We start from the raw sequence: 13155 nt of genomic DNA on the forward strand, positions 1-13155 counted from the left end.
ACCATGTTATTTGTAAGATATTTTGAGCATCTTAACTTATACAAAACTAAAATAACTTCAAGCACCCCTCTCCTCATGTAATGAGACCTTGTGAAAGGTCAAAATTGTTAGTTTTTGTAGCATCATATGGTGTTCTAGTCTCGATAGTTGTTAGAGAGGCTAAGAAAAACTAGGACTCCATAACCCATAAAAGGTCTCAGGAAAATCCACCTAGAAATGCCTTAATTAAGTTAATTAATCAGTAATTAAATTTATCTTAAGTCTAACTTAGGGACAATGATTAATTAAAAACAATTAATTAAGGTGTTATTTCTCTAGAAACTTACATGGATCGACTAGGAAATAATATTAGCCATTGATTAAGTTTTATTCTTATTCATTGGAGTCCCAACTAGAGATTATAAGAATTGGTCGATGGATAGATGGAGGAACACACTTGAGATCAATTTCCTTGGGCAATTCAAATTTTCCAGAGAGCAACACCATTCCATAGGAAGAGTTCGAGCCAGAGAGAGCATGCAGAGACAATGATTCCAGAGGAAGTTTTCCAATTCCAAAGAGTAGCTTGCAGAGAGGTAGAGATAACCACAAAGAGGTTGACGCAAGGGTTGTGCAGAAGCCTCTAGAGGGAAATTTGATCTTACTCGAGCGAAGCTTATTTTCAATTCCAGAGACCGAAATTTTTTTCCAGTGTTGGGGAGACAACTTCTCAATCAACAGCAGACAGGACATCTTGAGTAGTAGTTGTTCCAAGTAGTGCGTTTGGCAAGCTACACAAAGGTGACGTAGGGTATGCGCAGGCTAGTTTGGACGACTCACTTCGAGCTGGCAGTCAAAGCCCAGATTGCTTGTGGGGTGAGGAAAATTCATCATAATATTTTTGCCATTATTTCTCCTTATAGGATTATAAGATATCGACATCTAGTTGTACTCAGAATTTCTCACTAATGCTTAATAATAAAAATCCTAATTCGATGAGTTTTCCCACATTAGGTTTTTCTAGGGACTTTTGTCCAAAAATAATGGTGTTATATTTTTGTTTGTGTGTGCAAGTATTTTCTTAATTTATAGTTTATATTCTGTTGTATTTATTTTAGTGAAAATTGAAGTTGTGAATTATTCATTGTTTGTCGTAGAAAATAAACTGCAAAATTAATTACAATTAGAAGAATAATTTCGAGTTGCTACAATAGTTAGAAAATTTCACATGGGATCAGAGCAAATTTGATCAGACAAGAAGCTCAAAAGCAGAAGGAAGAAATTGTCTAACTTCAGATGGAGTTTGGTAGTTCAATTTCCATATTTGCACATAGACTAGCTTGGTAGTTAGAACTTTTAAGCAGAGGGTTCACTTTTCTAGTGCAAGTGGCAGAAAAATTCGCAGAGCCCAATAGCAGTTCCAATAAGCAGTAGTGAAGTCGGGAAGAAATTCCGTGAAGCAAATCAATATTCTCACTGAGAAGATTCCTTATTTGGGCATAGACGGTTTTTGCAGCAGTTTACTACAATAGGATCCATGCCAGGTGGAAGAGAAAGTGCACACATAGAGGGAGAAATTTCCAAATTTTCCTAGAGGGTTTCCAATTCTAGTTTTTTGGAGAAGATCCATAATTTTCTAGTTGTAGAAGGCCATGTGAGTTTGCCAAACTATGCAATTTGAGTTGTTGGGGTTACAGTTCAAGAGCCAATGTTCCAGAAAAGGACATTCAAAAAGGATGAGTGAGTAGTTCCAAGAAGTAGCTGAAGGCAGAGCGAGGTAGACAGAGGAATTTTGCGCATTTCAAAAGGGCGTGTGAGTTTTAGAATAGGTAGTCGAGTAGGGAAATAAGAGGAGATCCCAGTTTCATATTTTTACAGAGATGGCGACAACTGGGCTTACAGATCAGGGTAAGTTGGGGGAGCCCCCAACTACATCATCTGGAAGGCTAGGATGTTATTTCTACTAGATGAATTTGGACTAAAGATCTATGCAAAAAACGTTGTGGCAGAACCTACTAATGTAGATCACCTGAAGGAATTCAAGAAGGAGATGGCTAAGATGAAACAAATGATTATGGATGGAGTCTGGGACAATATAGTCTTGCATATATCGACCAAGAAAACGACCAATGAGATGTTGGATGCTCTCTCTTAGCTATGCCAGAATCCTTCTAAGTAGCGGAAGATGTTCTTGAAAGAAAAGTTGAGGAACATCAGGATGTATAACGGTGAAAACATTGATCCCTTTCTCACCAAAATTCAGGAAATTTGGGATCAACTTGCAGTCGTAGGAGAAGCACCTCAAGATACAGAATTGGTGTGTTTGGCACTAAACAATGTCTCAAAGGATTGGGATATCTTCGTCCAAGGCATATTAGGACGAGATACTCTACCTAAGTGGGACAGGATGTGGTCATACCTACAACAGGAGGAGTTGAGGTGAGCACTTATGAAGACCTCCATCAGCAAAATCAATAGTAAGGGATCAAAAGGTGAGAAGGAGGAAGATAATGTGGCCCTTGCATCAAATTGTCCCAGTCAAGGATAGGGTTCACAGGGGGAGAAGAAGAGAAATAAGGTCCTATCTAAGGTAAAGTGCATGTGGCTAGTTGGGACACTACAGTACTCAGTGTCCTCAAAGGAAGAAGGACAAGCAGGAGAAGTAGGACCAAGAGGCAGTGTCCATAAAGATAGATAAATTGACCTCCAGTTTGGAGGAAGACTTCACCTTTTTTACAATTATACCTCTATGAGTGAGGTGGGGCGATATGGAACTATAGTCCCAAAGTTGCGCAAAGGTTTGAGCATGGTCCATTGAGGTAATCATCAATTTGTGTTTTCTCATGGATCATTGCCTTGCTACAGGGACCCATAGTATAAAGTAGCAAGAGGATCATTGTTAAGTTGGTGCAGTCAGCTCTAGAGTGACAGTTGCAAACTAGTAGCAGTCGAATGTTGAGGAGCGCAAAGCAGTGTTGATAGTAGAGCAGGGGGATCAGTAGTAGAGTCAATAACAATGTAGATTCCTCAATGGAAAGTGCAGAGGCTAGTATCAGTCAGATGGTCAGGGTGAGTTGTAGTACAGAAACACAATTGATTTAGTATTTTGGATTCTTCTCAGTTGCATTGGTTGCAATGGAATTAACAACAATTAAGAGGGAGTTGCAGTGCAGATGTAGAGTTAGTTGTAGTATAGTAGTATCAACAGCAACACAAATTCAACATTAGAGTTGTACAGTGTTTGGTGGGAAATGGCAAGTAGTCACAGTGGCTAGACATAAAAAATGTGTATAGCGGATGATGCAAAAACATGGTGTTGTAGCAGTACAACACTATAACACCTTCCTCACTAAGAGGGAGTGTTAGTTTTTGTAGCATCGAATGGTGTTCTAGTCTCGACAATTAATAGAGGTGCTAAGAAACACTAGGACTCTAGAACCCAAAAAAGGTTTTAGGAAAATCCACCTAGAAATGCCTTAATTAAGTTAATTAACCAGTAACTAAATTTATCCTAAGTCTAACTTAGGGAAAATGATTAATTAATAGAATTAATTAAGGTGAGATTTCTCTAGAAACTCACACGGATCGACTAGGAAATAATCTCATCCATTGATTAAGTTTTAATCTTGGTCATTGGAGTCTTAATTGGAGATCATAAGAAGAGGTCGATGGGTAGATGGAGGAACACACTTGAGATCGATTTCCTAGGGAAGTTTAATTTTTCAAGAGAGCAACAACATTCTACCAGAAGAGTTTGAGCTAGAGATGGATCGCATAGACAAAGAGGGGCAGAGACAGTGATTCTAGAGGAAGTCTTCCAATTCTTGACAGTAGCTTGCAAAGAGACAAAGATAGCCACAGAGAGGCTGACACAATGGTTGTGCAGAAGCCTCTAGAGGACAATTCAATCTTGTAGGATAGAAGCTCATTTTCAGTTTCAGAGGTCAGAAAGTTTTTCTAGAGTGTCGTAGAGACATTTTCTCAGTCAACAGCAGACAGGACGACTTGAGTAACAACTATTCCAGGCAGTGCGTTTGGCAGGCTGCGTAGAGGTGACACAAGCTCTACATAGGCTAGTTTGGACGACTCACTTGGAGTTGGCAGTCAAAGCCCAGATAGCTTGTGGGGTGAGGAAAATTGCTCATAATATTTTTTCCAATATTTTTCTTTGTAGGATTGTCAGATATCGACATCAAGTTGTACTCAAAATTTCTCATGAATGCTTAATAATTAAAACCCTCAACCGCTGCATCGGTTTTCCCACATTGTGTTCTTCTAGAGACTTTTGTCCAAAAATAATGGTGTTATATTTTTGTGTGTGCCAGTACTTTCTCAGTTTCCAGTTTATCTTCCGTAGTATTTATTTTGGTGAAAATTACGGTTGTGAATTATTACTTGTTTGTCGTAGGAAATAAACTGCAAAATTAATTTACAGTTAGAAGAATAATTTCTAGTTGCTGCAATAGTTAGAAAATTTCACAAAGCTATCATACTGCTTCACGAAGAGACATGTTGCTTCTTTGATAATCGAGGATAGTCCTGCTCGTGTTGTCCACACATCCCTTTTGACATCAATGACATCTTATTATCATCAATATCAACATTATGTCTAACACATTGTTGGTAATTTAGTAATGGTTTACTAATGTATATAGTTGGTGGTTGTAATGCCTCCTTACTCACCAACCAATCTCCTCCACATATTTTCGTAAAACTTCCAAATTAAAATTATTTGTTGCAATGCCTCTTTACTCCCCAATCAATCTCTTCCACATATTTTGAGAAAACCTCCAAAAAAAAAACATTTTGAATTGATAACTTGTTATTATCTCCTCACTGATCAAAACAAGAGCTCACCTTTTCTAATTTGAGATTGTATTTATCCTTCATCACATTATGTCTGGGGGGAAGGCATTTAAGAAATGTAGTTCTTAAGGAAATGAGATATGGTTTATTAATTTGCAAAGGAAATATCTCTATTTCCAAAGACATTTTAAAAAACACAATTCCGCTTCCTCTCGTTAATGGTTGTTTTTACATTAAGTATTGAGAATCTGTGAAGTTTTACATAAACAATGGCATTTCAACCAACTAAAAGTGCTTATGAATTTTCATATAAAAATGTATATTTATTTACGTCGTAAGGCATTCCTCTCTGAAAACAACTCCTCTGCTTCCCTCCTATCCTTTGTCTGCGTCATTCGATCTTTTGTTAGACGATTAGATTCTGATGGCCCGTTGATTTGAATTGGGATCTGCCTTGGTGACTTGGCAACAAATCTGACTTAGTTACTAAGGCATTGATCCAACGACCCTCATCAACAAAGGTTAGTTATAGGCGTAAACAACCCTTATTCAATCACACTCACCCACCCCACTCGCATTCGCTACTCATCAAGCAGAGCTTGGCTATGATGAAAACCTTGATTTCTCCTTCCTTCATTTCTGCAGGATGGGATCATTTTTTTCCTCATGGGTATTGAAAAATACCTCTCCATTATGTTTGTTTCTTTTTTGGATTCTCCTCATTGCGTTAATGATAAGAATGCGTTCCAAATAGCTTTGGGTTTGGTACATTCTGGAGAAAATTTTTAGGGCATTTGATATGCTTATTGTTAGACGAAATGATTTGTTTTCCTCATGTGTATTGGAAAAGCCCTCTGCATTATGTATGTTTCTTTCTTTGGATTCTCCTCGTTGAGTTAATGGTAAGAAGGTGTTCCAAATAGCTTTGGGTTTGGTACATTTTGGAGCAAATTTGAAAGAAATTCTCAAGTCATATTGTTCTTTGTGTAAAATTTCATCTAATGAGGTGAATAATTGCAGAGTTGGGATTGAGTGGATCAAGGAGGCAATTAAACAACAAACTGGCAGTGTATTTGCAGAGAAATTAGTTGGAGAAATTCATGTTGTCTAGCAATCTAGTATAGAGGATAAAGAAACATTGAATGAGTTGTTCAACAGGAAAAAAAATTCAATATCCCAATGCATTAAGAAAGCTTGGACTGAATATGAATCTCATCAGAAAATACTTGAAGACAACATGAAGATTGAACAGACCTGCAAGTGAAAGAGGGATGAAAAGGCTACTGATTTGGAGAAGATTGAAGGCCAAATAATTGGGGTAAATACCGCCATTGTAGAGTTACAGAGTGCATTAATAATTCAAAAGAAATATAAGAGGAAACTGGGAAAGCTTGGAGTTTCTAGAAAGACAAAGAAGGGTGGTTGCTCACTCCATCCTTGACTAGTCTGCCATCCTATTTGGGCAAAGAGTGATGGTAATGATGATATAATTGTCATAAATGTTTCTCCTTGCCCTGTATGCACTCTAGTGTTTGAAGTAGAGACCTTGGATATCATCATGGCTTCGTGCGGGCACACATTCCACCCCTTCTGCCTAGTTTCTGATGGAAAAGTTTTAAGAAAATGCCCCAAGTGCAACTACCATATGCATGAAATGTGGCTGAAATCATTTGGGGTAATGAAAGCTTAATTAGTCATAATGAACCCCTTGATCGTATTGTCTGTGTCAAGCCAGGTAATATTACTAACCAAAAGCAAGCACTATATTGGTTAATATAGATTCATATTTAAAAGTGGTTCATATACACTATTTAGAGCATTTTTTCAAATCTAAGGGACAGTATGTTGGAATTGGTGTTTTCAGTTAATTGGTCATTTTTTTATTGATGTTGTGATGTCAATAAACATATTGATTGTTTAAGTTTTCAGATTGCTATTAAATGTATCAACTTAATTGTTGGGTGTTTGCTTATTTTTTAAATCTGTTCATCTGAAATAGGCTTCAGAAAGTCTTTACTTAATGTCTTTCGTAGTGGGATTTGCCACCCCAAGATTGCAATGGTAATAGATGACTGATTGAAGGTTTGGGAGGACAGAGATCAATCTCGTGTTCATGTTGTTCCAGCTTTTGCACCATACTATGCTCCATTGGAAGAGGTATTGTTTATTTCTCCTATTTTGATCCATTATTATTATGAGAGATAAACATATCTTGGAGGAGTCCAACTTTACACCTCTACTAATTTCTTAGTTATGTGCTTTGCAGAAAGGTCAACCTGTACCAATATTATGTATTGCAAGAAATGTAGCTTGTAATGTCAGAGGTGGTTTTTTTAAGTGAGTAGTATGTTTTTGTATTAAGTTTGGATGCATAAAGGTTTTAGTATTGATTATGCATTTAAAAAATCCCCTTTCACTAGCAAGAAAGAAATTCATTTAAAGTTCTATTTGATTATACTATAAATGTCCTTTTTGTTGTCAAAAACTACATGTGTTTTAATATTGTTGGATGTTTGTGTTATTACAGAGATTTTGATGAGGACCTTTCTCAAACAATGGCCATAATCTTATATGAAACTGATGTGGCAGATCTTCCATCTGCACCTGATGTTAGCAACTACTTGGTGAGAGAGGTCTGAACTCTAGATTCTCTTTGTCATTATGTTTTTCATATTCTGCTCTTGGATTATATCCTTGTGTGTGTACCATGACTGCTTCAACATCAAGTTAGCCTGACACATGTTTTTGTTCTTTGTCTTCTGTGGGGGTGTGGGGTACAGGATGAAGCAGCTATAGCAAATGGCAATAATGACTTGCCTGTGCCAGAAGGCATGATTTATGTTGAATCTGAAAGGGGATTGAAACATGTAAATTGCAGTCCTTTTTAGTGTTTAATGTTGGGTTGGCTATATTATGGATAACTAATAGAGAAAATTCTTTACTTCTTATCCTCAGATGAGATTTTGTAACTGGTCATTAGCTTCAAGCAGTCAGAGAAAATTTTTAGTTGTAACAGATTGCCCATTATTTTCTTGGTTTACTGTTTTAAGTATATTAGAGCCCACTATGCAAATGATATTATTGTTTACAGTTTGATTGTTGCTTCAGGATGAAAATGTAGTTCCAAAATCTAGCGTTGCCTGTGCTGTGATGGACACTCAAGATCCAAAATCATTAATGGCCCCTTTTTAGCAAGAAAAACCAATTGTCAATCCTCCATCTGATAGCCAATCCCAACCACATGACAAGGTTCCTGAACATTCTCATGCAGTTCCACCTATAGAGTCTTCTCATTCTATTACTGTTGGTGCTTCAGAAGCAAGTGTTGATGGTTCACCAGGTAGGGAAGAAGGAGAAATCCCTGAATGTGAGTTGGATCTAGATACAAGGAGGAGACTTCTGATTTTACAGCATGGACAAGACAATGGGGTGCACAACTCCAACTCTGCAGATCCTCCATCATCCTTGAGGTTTATGCCACAAAGGAATCCCCAACTTAATCAACATCCCTTTGGATGGGTAGGAGCAGAAGAGAAAATATGCCCCCAACTTATAAAATCATCACAAGGGCTAGCTTTTAGACCAGAAGCTCAAACTATTGATATTGTACATTCTAAGAACAATCCCTATTACGGTGGCCCAGAATATCCTCATGGTAATTTTTTTTTTCTACTATGGTGAATTGGAAGTCGTGGAAGGGGCATCACACCCATAGTTCCTGGTGGACGTGGAGGAAAAGTGGAACGCACCATAGGAGGGTAGGGAGTCGAATATCAGGCATACCTGCAGGTGCAACACCAAGAACTGGACAATTTTTATGTCAGGGCATAGCACATTTCCAATAATCAAACAAACACATCATACTGAACAACACTTATCCATAAACATATATTATAGGCAGGAGGGAAGGCACCTCCATGATCACTACAGACTTCATTGCTACAGAGAAACAAAGGAATGAGAATGTTTGCTAACACAATCCATAGTCCATAATGCAAAGGAACAAATTACTCAATTCACAAGAAAATATCAGGCCATTTCACTTACCTTCTTTATTTCGCTTGAGTTAAAACCATCTAAACACCAATTTCTAAATTGTATATTTAAAACTCCAGAGACAGGCAGGATCTCACAGAACAAAAATGAACAACATGTCTTCCTTAGCTATTAGCTTACCTAAAAGTTTAGAAATTCATTTCCTAAATATAACAGTGAAACAAATGAAATCAGTTCATTGAAAAAACTCCACCACTAACAATCAAATGGAATCTCGGTCTTAACATATACATGATAGCAAAGCAACCCCTTTTTAGCATTTCAATATTTTTATAGTTATTTCTCTCAACCAAGTCTTTCTGCATAATATTTTATCCATTTTTTGTTATTTAAAACAGTAGGGCACAACTTCTCAAGAGATGTTTTCTTATTAGCATTATATAGTAACATTTTTTGGCATGTGAAACCAATGTTGAATAATCATACCTTGAGTTATTAATAAACAACACATTGAAATACTTCCAATCTAAACTCTACTTATTTCTATTGTCTCTCCCTTCCATCCTTCCTTATGACTAAAAGGAAATCAACAGATGGGCCCCCACAACAAAATTATGGACCTCTTCTATTGATGGCTCTGCAAGCATTAGGTTGAGTATTGTTTTCATGTAAATCTCTGCAAAGGAACATAATTTAAATAAGGACAAATAAGTAGACTGCACTTGCAGACGGATTTCCTGCAACTATGATCTTACTTGTTGCTGCTCATTTTACACCTCCACGATTCTATAAAGTATAAGAAACCTGCTGCATTTCGATATATTAAATGTGCTTTCTCCCCTATCAAGCAGAGAATTGAAAATAAGTTTTATTTACTGGGTAGGTGATTGATGTTATAACAACTAACACAGAGGACTCTGGAACTCTGAACTTAAATATTGTTGGATGAAATGATTTGTCTTCCTCATGGGTATTAGAAAAGCCCTCCGAAGTAAATCAAAGGGATATTACTAACTTTGAGTTGAGATTGGCAAAGGTTTTGGTTATTTTCTCTGTTGAGCATGTAAGGCAACCTCTGTGATGACGATCTATGTAGATGGCTAGCCTTGTATTAAGCAGGAAGTGAAAATTGAGATTGGCAGGGGTGCTCCTCTGTTTCAAATGGTGTACATCAAGCGGAAGCAAACGACTTCTGGAAACAACTCAAAAAAGTTGCATTCACAACAAGATGGCGCTATCTTCAATGAATAAGGCAAGGAAAACCTTGAGGGGGTAAAATGAATGATGAGGTACAAAACAAAAAAGAAAATCATGAGAAAGAATTACTTAGAACTTTCAGGAGGATGACATAGGAAGTGAACATCAAAACATCAAAGAGAATGCCCTTGATGGTAAGTTTTGGTTTTCCCTGGTTAAGTATCTGGTAGTTTTGATGCTTTACTTTCACATGTCTCTTCATCTATATTCTTCCATATTCTACTGCCTTACGACGTTTCCTTTCCAACATCTGGTGCAATTGCTAGTTTTAAACCTAAGCATAATTTTAAGGGAGACACTAACTCCTTTGCAACTATTACCTTTTTATTTTTCTTTTCAATTAAATTAACAAATTGATTATATCTTTAAAATTAAGACACCAATTCATATATACTTTTATTGAAAAAAGATGAAAATTTCATAAATAAATATAAAATTATTTTTAAGCTCCTCGCAACATGACAACATGAACATAATTTTAAGAAATGTACTAACTCTTATTCAATTATTTTTACAAAATGATTATTATCTTTAAAATAAAAATAAGAATTTATATATATTTTTATTGAAAATCATGAAAATTTTAGATAAATATAATTCCTATCTTAAGTTTCACAAAATAAAACATAATTTTAAGAAAATTACTAACTTACTTTATTTTTTTTTAATTGGAATGAGAATTTTGTATTTATATGTAAGTTTGCGCTTGGATCACAACAAATACATCAAGTAGTACATAGTTTTATCTTCACAAAAAAATCTTAAACTCTCTTATTTAACAAAACTATAATTTTTTCTAAAGGGACTCCAAATTAGACAAACAAACAACAACAACAACAAAAAACAAGGTTTTGTAAATATATACTTTGCAACACTGACTCACCAAAAACCAAAATTAATCCTTCATAGTTGTGTAATGTCAATTCATTTAGCTCTAAGGGATAGGAGAGGGTCTCATTCCACTATTTATTTTTAGATGCCCCAATCTTAATTTATATCCTTTGTTAGCACATAAGTCTGTATCTTTATTGAGACCATAGAGAACATGGAAACATGTTATTGAAGAGAACCCTTCTGCTACTTTCTTAATTCTTTTCATAATACCTTTTAATGTTTTGTCCCTCACAGAGGAGCCCCTCGCCAAATGTTGAGTAAGAAGAAGGGAGTCTCCCAAACAGTGAGAGAAGCTACCTGATTTTCTTTGGCGAACTAAATCACGTGGTAGAGGGCATAAGCTTCAACTTGGTTATTTGTCATGCATCCTAAGCCCCATAAATACTCTACGACTTTAACTTTCTCAGGGCCATAAAACACCCCTCCCCCTCCTACCATACTCGAAAATACTAACTCTTATATAACTATTACCCTTATTATTTTTCAATCCAATTATTTTCACAAAATAATTATCTTTAAAAATAAAAGAGAAATTAATATTTTTATTCTTATTAAAAATTATGAAAATCTCAACCAAATTTTGGATTTTTATGAATTCAATGAACCAATTTTTTAAATATATAAACTTAGATGTAAAAATGTTTATATCTTAAAAAATTAATATGTAAATTTAAAATTAATATAAATTTAGAAAATAATAATAATATTTATAACTTTAATATAATTTTTTTAATTATTAATATTAATTTTTTTAAATAACATTTATAAATTCAGATTAATAAAAAAAGCATACATGTTTTAAATATTTTTTAATTCAACATTAAAATAAATATTTTATCGTTTAAAAATATTCCTGGTATGGGAAAGAGAGAACTAAAATATTGATATATCCACTTTTCATGAAACGATAAAAAGCACGTGGGATTTTACATATTAAAATTTTGAATGGAATAATTTAAAATCCTTCTTTAATTCTATTATTTTCGGAGACTAATTATAGTTTTGAAAAAGGATAAGCAAAATAATCAACAGATATCTACTTTTTATTGAAAAACGAAAAAGCAATTGATTAAAACTTTTGAAAGTTATATATAAAAGTGATCCTATTCAGGAAAAATAACACATTATTAAATATTTTATTTTATGAAGTCAAGAAGCACATCAACCTCCACATCGCTATTATATTATTTATTCATATCATCATAATTAAATATTATTTTTAAAATGTTTTAAATTTTATAGTGTTTATCTATATCATTATAATTATACATTATATAGTTTTTATTTTTTAGTTATCTATTTTTTAGTTATCTAAAGCATTTCACGATGGTTATGGAAATCAAGTATTATGTTCCAAGAGGTTCAAGGTTCAAATCTTCTGAGTTTACTCATGGGTTGCGAGTTGGGACAACATGGTTCACCTAGAGGTTATAGTGGTAGTGATTGGAATTGACCCCGTATCATGCAAGTACAAGATTGGTCTAGTTTTCAATTCCTTTAGATGATGATAATAATGATAATAATTTTTTAATTAGAGTAAGGGATGGTTCTATTCTTATTCTTCTTCTTTTTTTTGGTTCTTTACCATGGTGAATCGATAACTTGTTGGAGTAATTTGAGCGAGGGCTAAAATCAAACCTAGTGGTTGTCACTATAACACCAAGAGTATATCCAAGAGCCCATAAGCCAGATATACCAAGAATTTATGACTTAGCAAGAGTCAAGATTCCACAAGCGTGGGGGAGCCTACTCCTTGAGCCATATCACAATGGGCCTAAGATTCCCCCCTATGAGATTTGAAACTGGGCGGAGGGGATACCATCCCATTGTACCAACCACTCGATCGTCCCATGAGGGGATTGGCTTGAGGTCTATTTACATCACTACCACTATAACTTTTACTTGGAAGGACACCCATAGGATTTTGAAGGAATGATTATTATATTATTATACAAGAAGTACCTTAACAATGTACCCATTCTCTAATTATTCTATGTTTCGTCTTCTCATGAGATGACAGAGTGGTTGGCACAATGGGATGTGATCTCCTCCATCTCGTTTCAAATCCCATGGGGGGTCATCTTTGGCATCTTTATGATAAGGCTTAAGGAGTAGGCTCCCCAAAGGATTCACAATGATAACAATGACACATGGGTGACTAGCTGACTATGGTGGGTGACTGTGATGTGCATGGATTTGGGCAACTGTTCCTATGGTGATAGG

General features: G+C 35.4%; 1 pseudogene; it reads left to right on the forward strand.

Moving 5' to 3' along the window:
• The first annotated feature begins 2197 nt into the window (after positions 1-2197).
• Positions 2198-8466, forward strand: LOC149219919 (RNA polymerase II C-terminal domain phosphatase-like 1; annotated as a pseudogene).
• The last annotated feature ends 4689 nt before the right edge of the window (positions 8467-13155 follow it).

Source organism: Pinus tabuliformis, chromosome Q (assembly GCF_031772625.1).
Source record: "Pinus tabuliformis cultivar Carrire ecotype Pingquan chromosome Q, CPIR1, whole genome shotgun sequence".
Classification (NCBI taxonomy): domain Eukaryota; kingdom Viridiplantae; phylum Streptophyta; class Pinopsida; order Pinales; family Pinaceae; genus Pinus; species Pinus tabuliformis.